The sequence below is a fragment of the Pseudochaenichthys georgianus genome, chromosome 16, assembly GCF_902827115.2.
Source record: "Pseudochaenichthys georgianus chromosome 16, fPseGeo1.2, whole genome shotgun sequence".
NCBI classification, from domain to species: domain Eukaryota; kingdom Metazoa; phylum Chordata; class Actinopteri; order Perciformes; family Channichthyidae; genus Pseudochaenichthys; species Pseudochaenichthys georgianus.
In genome coordinates, this window is record NC_047518.2 from 45821335 (window position 1) to 45836163 (window position 14829).

The following is a 14829-nucleotide window of genomic DNA, read 5'->3' on the forward strand; positions in this document are numbered from 1 at the left end:
GAGAGGAGAGAGGAGAGAGGAGAGAACTCAAACCTGAGGAAGACAGAAACAGAAAGAAGAGTGAAAGAACGTGTCGGAGGCCCGTTCACTTATTGAGGAAATGACTCAGACCTCCTGATTGGCCCAACAGAAGCTACTGAGTCCTTGTGAGTGTTCTGCTCGGCTCGGATCCACCGAGGTCAGCAAGATGTCTCCTCTCCTAGCTCCTGAAGAACCAGGTTCCATTAACTGCTGTTTCCATTCAGACAGCTTAAATACATTACATTTCTTATTTTATTTCATCTCTCCCTCTTCAGTTGTGACATTTAAAATCTTATTTAGAGGCATCTCTTCATAAATGGTCGGAGATAAAAAACACATTCAAACGTTCAACAAATCCCTTTCAAGCCTATTCCAGCATGGATTCGGAGGAAGTCAACACCGGTGATCTAACTCTGCCAACCATTCAACACATCTATTGAGAGACCTTAGGAGAAACCCCGCCCTGCAGCCTTCTCCCTCTCAGCCGGCGCTTTGATGCTGCACACAGGACAGGAAGCCAAACACTCCTTCATCCCCATATGTGTGGGAAAGGTCATGACCTCTGGTGTGCGGGACATGTCCAGACATATTCTCCTCTGCTATGGCCGAAACACATGTTGGGGCCTTTTCCACGGGTCAGGCTGTTTTTAAACTGCGAGCCAAGCAGCGCCTGCCACGGCGTCTACGAGCAGCAAGCTTTCAACAGCCTCGAAAGCTAAATGCTTGGCTCCGAGCCGGCCCTGAACACGCGCTGGAGTGAAAGGGGCGAGGGTCGGGAGAGAGCGTAAAGGCCCGGACGCGCCAAGCTGACACCAAAGAACTCACACAGACGGACCCGACTGTTGCGTCGCCTCGCGTCTCTGCGTCTCGGCCACGCGTCGCACTGGAACACGCCGCAAAGCCTTCAGCCGACGGCCAAGAAGCACGTACGCACTGCGCATGCGTGAGTGGCAATAACTCTCCTGACCAGCAGGCGGCGGTAGTGTGTATTCGTCATTCAAAAGAGGCAACAACCGGAAGACAGACTGCGTGATACAAACAACGAATAGCGTTCCATGTTCCCTCTACAGCGAGAAGCTCACGGGGCTTTCCCGAACCCGAGTCGAGAGCTGGAGGTCAATGAAATCTCACATTTGCCTTCTTAATAGTTTGTTTGGGTCCCTCACTTCCGTTTCGCTTCTCATGCACTGATTCGCCAGCTGAACAGCCAATCAGAGTGATTTCTTTTGCCGACAGCCTTTGGCCGACTTCGAATCGGTGGGTTTTCGGTCAAAACGGCGTCGGCACGGCTGAAAAGCGATCTGAGTAGGGCGTGTCGACGCTCATCGTCAGCGACGGCCAAAATCTGCTTGGTGTGCCCGGGCCTTGAGAGAGAGAGAGAGAGAGAGAGAGAGAGAGAGAGAGAGAGAGAGAGAGAGAGAGAGAGAGAGAGAGAGAGAGAGAGAGAGAGAGAGAGAGAGAGAGAGAGAGAGAGAGAGAGAGAGGTTGTTGTGTTGAGAATATTCAGGAGAATATTTGTCATTGATCAAATGATAATAAACAAACATTTGCGTAAATCATATTTGTCCACTCATATAATAGAGTATGATAAGAGTATTGCAACTTGTTCCTCTCAGGTACATTTAGAACAGATACAAAATGTGCGATTAATTTGCGATTAAATATTTGAATCGACAGCCCTATTATTTATCCCTAAATAACTTTACATTTCATTCAAACATATGATAGTATCTTTAAGGGATTGTTATACCAGTGTTTCTCCATTGTCTTGGAGGGGCGCTGCGCCCCGCCTGAAGTTCAAGGTGTTTGTTTATATATATGGCACCAAATAGCAAACTAATCTAATATACGGTCACTTTTCACATTGAACACGTGCGCTGTTATTAAATAAACTAAACGCTTTCATTTTAAGTTGTGAGTTTAGTGTTTTTGACCCTAAGAAATACTGATGTATTAATCAATAACTATAATCCACAGCTCCTCTCTCTGCTCCAGAGGATTACATCTCAATGCCCCCCCCCCTCAGGCAGCACCCCCCCCCCCCCCCTCAGGCAGCACCCCCCCCCTCAGGCAGCACCCCCCCCCCTCAGGCAGCCCCCCCCCCCCCTTAGGCAGCACCCCCCCCTCAGGCAGCACCCCCCCCCCCCCTTAGGCAGCACCCCCCCCTAATAATAAAACATAAGAAATCACCAAGTCAAAGTGGTCATTTTTTATCATGATATTGTTCGTGTGAAAAATGTAAACACTCAAGAGACAAGCACACTTTGTGAAATGAAATGTGTTGTAATAAAACAGCCACTAGAGGGAGACATTCAACTAGAAATGATCTGAAGCTGTGTGTGTGTGTGTGCGTGTGCGTGTGCGTGTGTGCGTGTGTGTCCTGCAGGGGGCGACACACACCTGCAGGACACTTCCTTTCTGCATGTTTCTACTGATAAAGTATTCATTGATTTGCCTCGTGTTTAATGCATAAGTGCCGCGTGCATATATTAACATTTAGCACATTTCACGTCACATTTAAGGACCCACGTGTTTCAGCTCCTCCAGGTGTTTATGAACTCGGAGTAGAGGTTTTAAGAGGAAGACGAGCTCCTAAATGAAGATGATGATGATGATGAAGATGATGGAGACTTTAAGGCAGCAGCAGGTGATGAGATACTTCAAGGAACCTGAGACATTTGAGCACTTTGGAACTTGTTGATTGGATAAAGTATTGTTGCTGTATTGAAAGTCATGTTGTGTTTAGTGACGTTCTCTTCGTCTTCATCCTCCTCCTCCTCTTCCTCTTCTCCTCTTCCTCTCCCTCTTCCTCCTCTCCTCTTCCTTCCCCTGTGTCCACCCTCTCTCCTCTTGTCCACTCCTCATCTTCTCTCTCCTCTTCCATGTTTTCACCTCCTCATTATCTCTTACCTTCCTCTCCTCCTTCTTTTCCTTCCTCTCTCTCCTCTTCCTCCTCTCTCTCCTCTTCCTCCTCTCCTCTTCCTCCCCCTGTGTCCACCCTCTCTCATCTTGTCCACTCCTCATCATCTTCTCTCTCCTCTTCCATGTTTTCACCTCCTCATTATCTCTTACATTCCTCTCCTCCTTCTTTTCCTTCCTCTCTCTCCTCTTCCTCCTCTCTCTCCTCTTCCTCCTCTCTCTCCTCCTCTTCCTCATCTCTCTCTCTTCCTCATCTCTCTCTCCTCCTCTCCCTCCTCTTCCTCTTCCTCCTCCTCCCGTGTGAACTGGGCCTCTCCTCTCCTTCTCTCACTTTTAATTTATGCGCATATTAATTACTCTCTATTGTAATTTCCACCGTGGGATACAACATGCAAATGGGCCGTGTGTGTGCGTGCGGGTGTGTGTGTGTGTGTGTGTGTGTGTGTGTGTGTGTGTGTGTGTGTGTGTGTGTGTGTTTCCTCGGCTGCAGTAATCCGCCACAGACCGTTTTTTTGTCTCTTTTTTTTAACGTTCATATCATTTTAACAATGAATTCACATCAGATTCATGGTTATTTTGACATTTAAACATTATGCAAAAAATAAGTCAAATTAAGATTTCATATACAACACAAGTAAACTTAAAGTCTAGCTGAATAATAAATATATATATATGTATATAACATTGTTTGTATCATTACAATTAATGAAATCAATTTTGCAGAGTATTTAATTTTCTTATCTTGCAGAAAATCACCAAATATGGATAAAAAATAATTATTAAAAGATGTTATTAAATTCATAATTGTTTCCGCCCTTAGTTTAGACTTTGTGACCTCGTGAGGAAACCCAACATTTTCATGGCATGTCGTAAACATTAAAAAACATTATGTGTGTTATCTAGGCCTTTAAATGAAACCTCGACTCGGCTGAGTGGTGTCTTACGTGAGGAGCGACGTGTGGGAAACCGTCCAAAGGTAACACATATTTAATTATTCTACAAGAGGTGGAAACGGTTTTACTTTCGACTTTGTATTGAAATATGAATGAGCTGTCCTTCATAGCAGTGCGTGTTAACTCGAGCATGGATTCTGACAAGAGCTAATCAGTCATTTTTATACATTTCTCTGCAGGTATTCTGTAAAAAACGATCCAAGTCATGAGTTTATGAATGTCCCAGTTTGTTTGTGATCTGGTTTAAATGTGAGGAAAGGATCTGTAAAGAAATAAAAAGGCAGGAAGTGTTTACATCTGTAGAAATGAACGCAGTTAGTTTTAGAAATGATCATGATGTTTCTTGAACAATAAGCGTTAGATCCACCTCATCACTGATTGGCTATTTATCACAACACCAACAGCCAATCAGAGCGTCTTATCGCGGAAAAATAAACGGTGTTTTATTTATTTCCAGAATCCTGTTCGATTTGCCAAAAAAAAACTTTGGAAAAATTAAATTGAGTTTCAAAAACAGGTCTCAGTTTGTTCTTTAAATCCAGACAACATCCGGGTATTTCTCATTAACCTGACAACTGCAATTAAAACAAATACTAGGCTACATGTCAATACATCACTTTATTATAAGGCAACATTGTCTTTAAATACACATTGTAATCATGTTAAACCCATGTTTGAATCTTGGCACACAGCTGGGGGAAAGTAACACTCTTTAAAGCTTCAGTGGTGTTTTACTTTATCTCAGTTTAAGATCAGTCAAAAGACGCCGTGACTCTGAGACGCAGGTCACGTGTTCAGTCAAAGCTGTTTCTGTAAGGATTGATATGCGGTGCAGTCAATGCAACGACAAGCATTTAGAACATCTAATGTCCTTTATATATATGTTGAGACCAGGGAAACGTATTCATGAAAAAGATTCAGGTGCAACTAAAATGTCTGAAGTTATCGTGTGAATGAATGTTATTAATATACAAGACAGAAAGAAATATTATTTTTTGTTAGAACAACCATCACACAAAGACACAATGTATTTATGAAGCACTCCTTATCCGTCTCTCTCTCTCACACACACACACACACACACACACACACACACACACACACACACACACACACACACACACACACACACACACACACACACACACACACACACACACACACACACACACACACACACACACACACACACACACACACACACACACACACACACACACACACACACACACACACACACACACACACACACACACACACACACACACACACTTCGCCTTTATAGCTCCACTGCGCATGTCCGCAAAAGCATTAAGCAATTAACTGAATAATCATCTCATCAGCAGAGGGAGAAACAAAGACAGACAGACACACACACACACACACACACACACACACACACACACACACACACACACACACACACACACACACACACACACACACACACACACACACACACACACACACACACACACACACACACACACACACACACACACACACACACACACACACACACACACACACACACACACACACACACACACACACACACACACACGCACACACCTTAACGTGTTGATCCCACCTCTGGATACACTTCCTGCTCACACAGTAGTTTTCCCGCAATGTAAATCTGAAGTCTCGTGCTCTCCTCCAACAATGCAGCATCCACACGCAGAGGATATAAAAAGAGAGACGAGCAGGGGACAGACTGCTAAGCCATCAGACAAGAACAACTGTCAACACAAACAGAAGATATCACGTGATCCCACTGAAGAAGACGTAAACATGCTGCCAGATTTATAAAAACGATCTTCTCCAACAAGAAGAACGATATCTATAAAATATATATATGAATATACTGTGTGAAAAGTAACCCTTTATGAAGGTTTCCACGTTGCAAATTAGATCATAAAATAACTGGTGCTTATTCTTCGTGACTCTTTCATTAAATAGAAGCTCAGGAATCTGTTCAACCTTCACACACACATATTCATCAACAACGTATACACACATAACTGCGCAGTGAAACCCACTATTAGCAACACGTGTTACTGCTTTCGTATCCAACAGAAAGGATCAACCGGAAGTCAGAGAGAACCCTGTTAATGGCAGAGGCTTAGTACATGAAGTCATTTAGTATTTGATCCTGCATAACGCTTTTATAAATATGATTGTATCATATATATATATATATATATGTATCAACCACACCGCGTGTATTCCACCCTGAGCCAACTGAGGGGGGATGACACTTGTTTGCCTCTTTTTAATAAGTAAGATATTTTAAAGATATTTTTTAAGAGATATTTACAGTGTGTTATTATCGATGTAATGTCATGCACATTTGCTGATATAAAGGATTAAACCGGGGGTGTCAAACTCAAGGCCCGGGGGCCAAATCCGGCCCGTGACTTCATTTCATGCGGCCCCACAACAGCTCTGAAAGAATATAATATGTTTATTATAGGTGACATGCCGATTTACAGAAGCACGTTGCCCATAAACTACACGTCCCACAATGCATCTCAAATATGCCTCTTATCTTAGAATTTGCCTTTTTCTCAGAATTTGACATGTTTTTCGAAATGTTACTTTTTTTTTCAAAATGTTTTTTTTGTGACTTTTTTCCTTCAGTATGTGGCTTTTCTTTTTAAAACATTTTGTGACATTCTCACTGAAGAGACTTGCAATTATTTGCCCTAGACTTCAGACGTAGTTAATTATGAAGTTATTACCCTATCCGACAACAATCCAATGCAGAGGCAATAACATTATTTTATTTATGTCCCGTAATGTTCCACCACAATATATTAAATATTTATATAGTCTTAAAGTTACAACCGGTCCTTTGAGTGCAACCACAATGCTACTGTGGCCCGTGATGATATTGAGTTTGACCCATGGTTTAAAGCAAAGGCTGGTTTTATATATATCGAGGCCTCTATGCATATGAACCTAAACCGGACACGTGGGCACACATCGTGAAACCCCCTCGCTCTCTTTTGGATTTTACAAAATGTGTTGCTTTAAATAAAATCAATATAAATCCTCAGTGTTTTCAAATGTACAGCTTGTTTCGATTAAAGTGTGTGTTGGATTTTGCAGACGCATGACATTGACCACACACACACACACACACACACACACACACACACACACACACACACACACACACACACACACACACACACACACACACACACACACACACACACACACACACACACACACACACACACACACACACACACACACACACACACATTTCTGCAGAAATCAGTGTTGGTGTCCCGATTTAAAAACTGTTAAACAAACTATATTAAAAATCTGCATCTTACATAATTAACATTTAGGAAAATAAAAGCCTCCTGAGGCCTCGTGTGCAAATCTTCCTCTGCTTCAAAGTCCTCGTGCAGGATAACAAAAAAAGACATAAATCTGCTCGTTTTTCCGCGAGCGCCGACATGCATTTGTGATCATTAGCATGTATGCAAATGAGCTTCTAATTGCAGGCGTAATGACTGGCGTGGGAGCTTTTCAACCCGCCATGTTTCCCCTCTTTCTCTAACAGGATGCTTTCTCCTTTTCCCTTCATGATTTAAAACAAAAGCGGATTTTTTTGTTTGCGCCAGGATTCCTGCTGCCGCTTCCGGTCTCCTTTATAGAGAGTGTTTGTTCTGCAGGCCGTGATTTATCTGAGGCTTCGACAAAAAGCCTTTTTTTAATTGCCGCTCGGTCCAGATGCTGTTTCAGAGGATCCGAGCGGGAGGTGCGCGAGAAGCGGGAGCATTGCATCACATGCAGGCTGTGAATGCAACACGGCAGCACCTCAGACAGCCAGACATACAGGCTAAACATCCCTTTCTGAATGCGGTCCTCGCTGGGGGGATAGGTGGACGTTTTTTACCCCTGAAATTAATATGTATGACCCAAATCTGAAGCCTGTCATGTGTCACATTCAAGTAATGTTTTAAAATGAAAATCAACATTAAAAAAGGATTTCTGCCTTTTTAAATGTTTTTGCATTTTTTTATTCACCTCCACACCACTGCTCCCTGCCAGTGAAGTATTTAGGAGGACGGGATGTGTGTGTGTGTGCGTGTGTGTGTGCGTGCGTGTGTGTGTGTGTGTGTGTGTGTGTGTGTGTGTGTGCGTGGTGTGTGTGTGTGTGTGTGTGTGTGTGTGTGTGTGTTCTGTCTGGTTGGCACAGGGAGCTGTTTAGCCCCCACGGAGCTCCAACAATATGTGCAGATTTTGGGGGACAAAAGATGGGAGCTTTGGGTTGCAGATCACGTCTCTGACTGGGAGACTGGGCGGCTATACTGGGAGGTTACACTGGGGGGGGGGGGGGTAGGGGATGTGACATCAGCAGCTGGAGCAGTTCACCTGCACAGCCGAACATCAGGTAGATCCATGGGAAATGTGAAATGTGAAAATGCTTTGTGGAGAGGCCAAATGTTTCAAATGGACAACATGTTCCTTTTCTTTGTAGTTCCAACATTATTTCCTAATTTCTCACCAGATCTTTTCGACTAAATGTGAAAAATATCCCGTCGATTTTCTTTGTGATGACTTTCCTCATTGTTATTGTTAGCCAAATATCCCCCCAACACATTAAAAAAAAGTGTGTGTGTGTGTGTGTGTGTGTGTGTGTGTGTGTGTGTGTGTTGCAACATTTCTTTGTTTGGTGGACAGTTAAGATTAGATTTTTTCCCTGCGAGATGGAGTTTATTTTGCAGATTTCCTGGAGGGTTTTTCTTCCTTCGTCTTAAAACAATCCTGCCGACATGTGTCCTGTTAAGCCTTTGCGCTGTTCTCGTGTCCTCTGAATAACAATCGAAGACAGATGGAAATGTCTATGGTCTAAAATTGAAAGAAAAAGCAAGAGATACATAATAATAATAATCCCATTTGTGTGTGTGTGTATGTGTGTGTGTGTGTTGTCAGGTGAACACATCCTGCTGCTGCGTTACAGACAGAATCTTTTAGTAAAAACAAAGACCACATTTCAGATATTGAAAACTAAGATACTTCCATCAGCCCTCTCCAGTGTGAATGTGAGTCGCTGCTGTTTTGAAACCAAACAGCACAAACCTGTGATTCTTTTGAACACATGAGGAGAATCTCGTGACTGAATGAAGGTGCTTTGAAGGCTATTGTCAAAGCATGAATCGGTGTGCTGCTGCTCGTCGATGTCTGCAGGACTGGACACCGCGGTTAGCGTCAAATATCCACTTTAATATGCATGTGTATGGAGGCGTTCTCCCGCGGTCACCATCACTGCTGTGGCCCCGTACGAGCCTCACGTCTGCAGAGACATGATCCGTCTGTGAAGCAAAACCCCATGTTCGAACATAAGGATGCTCATAAGTGTACGTGGTACCAGAGCACCCTAGGCAGAAGGTCCATGATCGATTTCGTTATCGTATCATCGGACCTGAGGCCGTATGTTTTGGACACTCGGGTAAAGAGAGGGGCGGAGTTGTCAACTGATCACCATCTGGTGTTGAGTCTGGTCGAGTGGCGGGGGAAGCCCTGGATAGACCTGGTAAGCCCAAACGTGTAGTTCGGGTGAACTGGGAACGTCTGGAGGAGGCCCAAGTTCAGGAGGCCTTCAACTCACACCTCCGGCGGAGCTTTTCGGGCATTCCTGTGGAGGTTGGGGACATTGAACCAGAGTGGTCGGTGTTCAAAGCCTCTATTGCCGAAGCCGCGGCGAGGAGCCGTGGTCTCAAGGTCCTAGGTGCCTCAAGGGGCGGTAACCCTCGAACCTCCTGGTGGACACCGGTGGTCAGGGAAGCCGTCCGACTGAAGAAGGAGGCCTTCAGGGATTTGTTATCCCGGGGGACTCCCGAAGCAGTTGCAAGGTACCGACAGGCCGAAGGGCAGCAGCCTCATCGTGGCCGAGGCAAAGCAGCGGGTGTGGGAGAAGTTCGGAGAAGACATGGAGAAGGACTTTCGGGCGGCACCAAAGTTGTTCTGGAAAACTGTCCGACACCTCAGGAGGGGGAAGCAGGGAACCATCCAAGCTGTGTACAGTAAGGATGGGACGTTGTTGACCTCAACTGATGGAGTGTTGGGGCGTTGGAAGAACACTTTGAGGAACTCCTGAACCCGACAACTCCGCCCTCTACGTTAGAGGCAGAGCTGGAGTATGACGGGGGATCAACACCAATCTCCCGGGGGGAGGTCACTGAGGTCGTCAAACAACTCCACAGTGGCAAAGCCCCGGGGGTGGATGAGATCCGCCCGGAAATGCTGAAGGCTCTGGGTGTTGAGGGACTGTCATGGTTGACACGTCTCATCAACGTTGCGTGGAAGTCGGAAACAGTACCGAAGGAGTGGCAGACCGGGGTGGTGGTCCCCCTTTTTAACAAGGGGGATCAGAGGGTGTGTGCCAATTACAGAGGCATCACACTACTCAGCCTACCCGGGAAAGTTTACTCCAAGGTGCTCGAAAGGAGGGTCAGGCCGATTGTCGAACCTCAGATTGAGGAGGAACAATGCAGATTCCGTCCTGGTCGTGGAACGACGGATCAGCTTTTTACTCTTGCAAGGATGCTGGAGGGGGCCTGGGAGTACGCTTATCCGGTCTACATGTGTTTTGCAGACTTGGAGAAGGCGTATGACCGGGTTCCCAGGGAGTTACTGTGGGAGGTGCTGCGGGAGTATGGGGTGAGGGGGTCTCTACTCAGGGCCATCCAATCTCTGTACTCCCAAAGCGAGAGCTGTGTCCGGGTCCTCGGCAGTAAGTCGGACCCGTTTCCGGTGAGGGTTGGCCTCCGCCAGGGCTGCGCTTTGTCACCAATCCTGTTTGTAATATCCCTGGATGGGATTTCGAGGCGTAGTCGTGGGGGAGGGTGTCTGCAGTTCGGTGGAGTAAGGATTGCACCACTGCTTTTTGCAGATGATGTGGTTCTGATGGCTTCATCGGTCTGCGACCTTCAGCACTCACTGGATCGGTTCGCAACCGAGTGTGAAGCGGCTGGGATGAGGATCAGCACCTCCAAATCTGAGGCCATGGTTCTCAGCAGGAAACCGATGGACTGTCCACTCCGAGTAGGGAATGAGTCCTTACCCCAAGTGAAGGAGTTCAAGTATCTCGGGGTCTTGTTCTCGATTGAGGGAACAATGGAGCGTGAGATGGGCCGGAGAGTCGGAGCAGCGGGAGCGGTACTGCAGTCGCTTTACCGCACCGCTGTGACGAAAAGGGAGCTGAGCCGGAAGGCAAAGCTCTCTGTCTACCGGGCCATTTTCGTTCCTACCCTCACCTACGGTCATGAAGGATGGGTCATGACCGAAAGAACGAGATCGCGGATACAAGGAAGGAGAAAGGAGCCAGTTGAGGTGGTTCGGGCACCTAGTTAGGATGCCACCTGGGCGCCTCCCTAGGGAGGTGTTCCAGGCACGTCCAGCTGGGAAGAGACCAAGGGGTAGACCTAGGACCAGGTGGAGGGATCATATCTCTGCTGGCCTGGGAGCGCCTTGGGACCCCCCAGTCAGAGCTGGTTGATGAGGGGAAAGGAAGTTTGGGGCTCTCTGCTGGAGCTGCTACCCCCGAGACCCGACCACGGATAAGCGGAGAAGATGGATGGATAGAGTTTTACGGGGCGTAGTTTGCAATTCGCCCAGCCAATCAGAAATGGGTACTTCTTTCTCCCCAGGAAAGTCCCACCTCTCTAGCAGGCACTAAACATGGGGGTGAAAGTTCTCTGAACTAAGTTCTCTTTTTGGTGTGAAAGCAAAATTCCAGGCACTAACGGAACTAAACGGGAATAGTACGGGGAAAAGAACTCCGGTGTGAACGCGCCTCTTGTGTTCGGAGGGGTTTCTGTGGGCTGTGATTCGATGCTGAACTAAAAACGTTGACACGTCCTGCACACTGTCTTTGTCTCTAATGTCGATAAGAATGTAACTTGTACATCAGAATAACTTATTTTCAATTGTATATACTTTGTGCATGCCCTTTATGTTTTGTCTCTATCTTCACTTTTGCTGTAACAAAGTAAACGGAAGCTGCAGCAGGACGTGTTCACTTCACAGCAGATTTAAAGTGACGGTTTTAATAATTACAATGAACTTGGGATGTGGCTCCACAATGCAGCGTGCCCCCGGTGCCCCCGGTGCCCCTGGTGCAGCTCGGTGCCCGGGTTCCCATGCAGCCTGTAGGGAATAAGAGAGAAGGGGGGGGGGGGGGGCACCCAGTCTATTGTGCCAGTCCTTCGGCCCATTAGCGCCTCCAACAAACCCTTTCCCAAGAGCAGCTCTGTGCACGACTCAGAGGTTCAAAGGCGTTATTGTCACATGCACAGTAGCTACAGTTTTGGCAATGAAACTTCATTTTCCCGGTTCAAAGCTGAAGGAATGAGAAACTGCAGGGAAGGGGAGAGGCTGCACCGAAACGTTGACTTTAATTACATGTGTTATGTCAACAGATTTCACATAACTGTATTGGGTTAGATGAAAGCAGCGGAATGACGGTTATTCATATTGAATACAAAGGACACTGGGAAGTCCCAGGCTCCTCCAGCAACGACACATACGTAGGAATACAGTATTATGATGCAAGACCAATGCAGATGAACTAAATACATGTTAATATAATAAGATAAACATGAACAGGATGTACATTGGAATAGTGAACAGTGGAATCAAGTAGTCTTTACTGTAGTGATGAATAACCGCATGGCGAGGTGTGTCAGAGGGACAGTAGCTGTGGTAGAGTCTGTGGGGGGACAGTAGCTGTGGGGGGACAGTAGCTGTGGGGGGAGTCTGTGGGGGGACAGTAGCTGTGGGGGGAGTCTGTGGGGGGACAGTAGCTGTGGGGGGAGTCTGTGGGGGGACAGTAGCTGTGGGGGGACAGTAGCTGTGGGGGGACAGAGAAGCAGAGGCTGACTAAGTTGTCTCCTTGGCAGTCGCGCCTCCTATTGAAGCACTGATTTATTCAAAGGAGATTTTGATCCGTGCGATCTGATTATTATGATAATCGAGCGACCCAGACCCCGTTCTCGTTCCTGGCTCTTGTCTGCGGACCCGGTGACAGTAAAAGCTGATTTGCACGGTCTTCAAACCCCCCCCCCCCCCCCCCCCCTCACATTCCTGGACTCCTGTGTATCAAAGCACAACGACAGGACGACGGGCGACCCAGATTACACCAGACTCTTAAACCCTAACACTGTCCTGAAACTGTATTATATGTGTCTAATATGTTTGTGTAGCTGGTATAAGAGCTGCTAACTTAAGAAGTGACGATGCAGTGAGATACGGGGGCAGAAGTATCTTGTTTCGTCAAGATACGATCCTGCTTGTTCAAAATATATTACAAGATCTGATTTTTCTAAATATCCCGTCTTCCAGAAAGCTTACCAAGAACATTTTCACTTTTTTAATTTTTGTTTTACAAGCCAGAACACCTTGTTGTCCTTATTTGCTCACTAGTTTTTGGAGCAGCTTTTTCCCAGTGTACCCTAAGACTTTGTAACAGATCTGTACTGAATAATAAGATCCCTGATACTGTACACACTTGTATCTAATAAGTACTGTTCTTGCACTATTTCTGTTTTATGTGCATATCTACCCTGAAGCTACACATTAGCCGTACGTCTTGAATCTGTAAATAGTTTCAAGTGCATCCCTTTTATATATCAGTGTTGTAGTTTCTTCGTCTCTATCCATACTTTGCCGTACATTTTCCTTTGTGGGACAAATAAAGGAAATTCTGTCCTGCTGAGATGTTTTAATATATATTTGTACTGAAGACACGTGGCCCATAAAATACATTTGTGTATACATGGGAACCAGAGATACAGAAGAGGAACGATATGCTCGTGTTAGTCTTACTGTAGATCAATTGAAAAGCCATTCTTCTCCAGGTCCAGGTCCCGGTCCAGGTCCAGGTCCCGGTCCAGGTCCAGGTCCAGGTCCCGGTCCAGGTCCCGGTCCGGTCCAGGTCCAGGTCCCGGTCCAGGTCCACATTTTTATAGATTTGTATTTGTTATTATACACAGTATTATGTTGTATTGTTGGTGACGTCTGTGTTTCATTACATATCGACAAGCTGTGTATCTATGAAGCCTTTGAACTTCAAACTGCACACTTGCTGATTGAAAGTCTAGAACGTACTACTTAAGTACAATTATGAGGTACCTGTACTTTACTTGAGTATTTCCAATTTGAAGCTACTGTGTACTTCTACTCCACTCCATGTATTTAATACCTTTAGTTACTTCACAGATGTGGATGAATGATGTGAAATCTAACCAAGTGTTGAATCAGACTTTAGTTCCACCTGGAGTAAATCCACCAGCTATCCTGCAGTCTACAAAGTACTTCAGACTAGCTGCACCTCCCCCAGCTACCCTGCAGTCTACAAAGTACTTCAGACTAGCTGCACCTCCACCAGCTACCCTGCAGTCTACAAAGTACTTCAGACTAGCTGCACCTCCACCAGCTACCCTGCAGTCTACAAAGTACTTCAGACTAGCTGCACCTCCACCAGCTACCCTGCAGTCTACAAAGTACTTCAGACTAGCTGCACCTTCACCAGCTACCCTGCAGTCTACAAAGTACTTCAGACTAGCTGCACCTTCACCAGCTACCCTGCAGTCTACAAAGTACTTCAGACTAGCTGCACCTTCACCAGCTACCCTGCAGTCTACAAAGTACTTCAGACTAGCTGCACCTTCACCAGCTACCCTGCAGTCTACAAAGTACTTCAGACTAGCTGCACCTTCACCAGCTACCCTGCAGTCTACAAAGTACTTCAGACTAGCTGCACCTCCACCAGCTACCCTGCAGTCTACAAAGTACTTCAGACTAGCTGCACCTTCACCAGCTACCCTGCAGTCTACAAAGTACTTCAGACTAGCTGCACCTCACCAGCTACCCTGCAGTCTACAAAGTACTTCAGACTAGCTGCACCTTCACC

The 14829-nt window shown here is 46.0% G+C and overlaps 1 protein-coding gene across 1 annotated transcript in view; it reads right to left on the bottom strand.

The window, feature by feature from the left end:
- The window catches only part of LOC117460575 (killer cell lectin-like receptor subfamily B member 1B allele C), a 461418-nt gene that overhangs the window by 228359 nt on the left and 218230 nt on the right, over positions 1 to 14829 (bottom strand). The gene's annotated exons all lie outside the window — the stretch shown is intronic.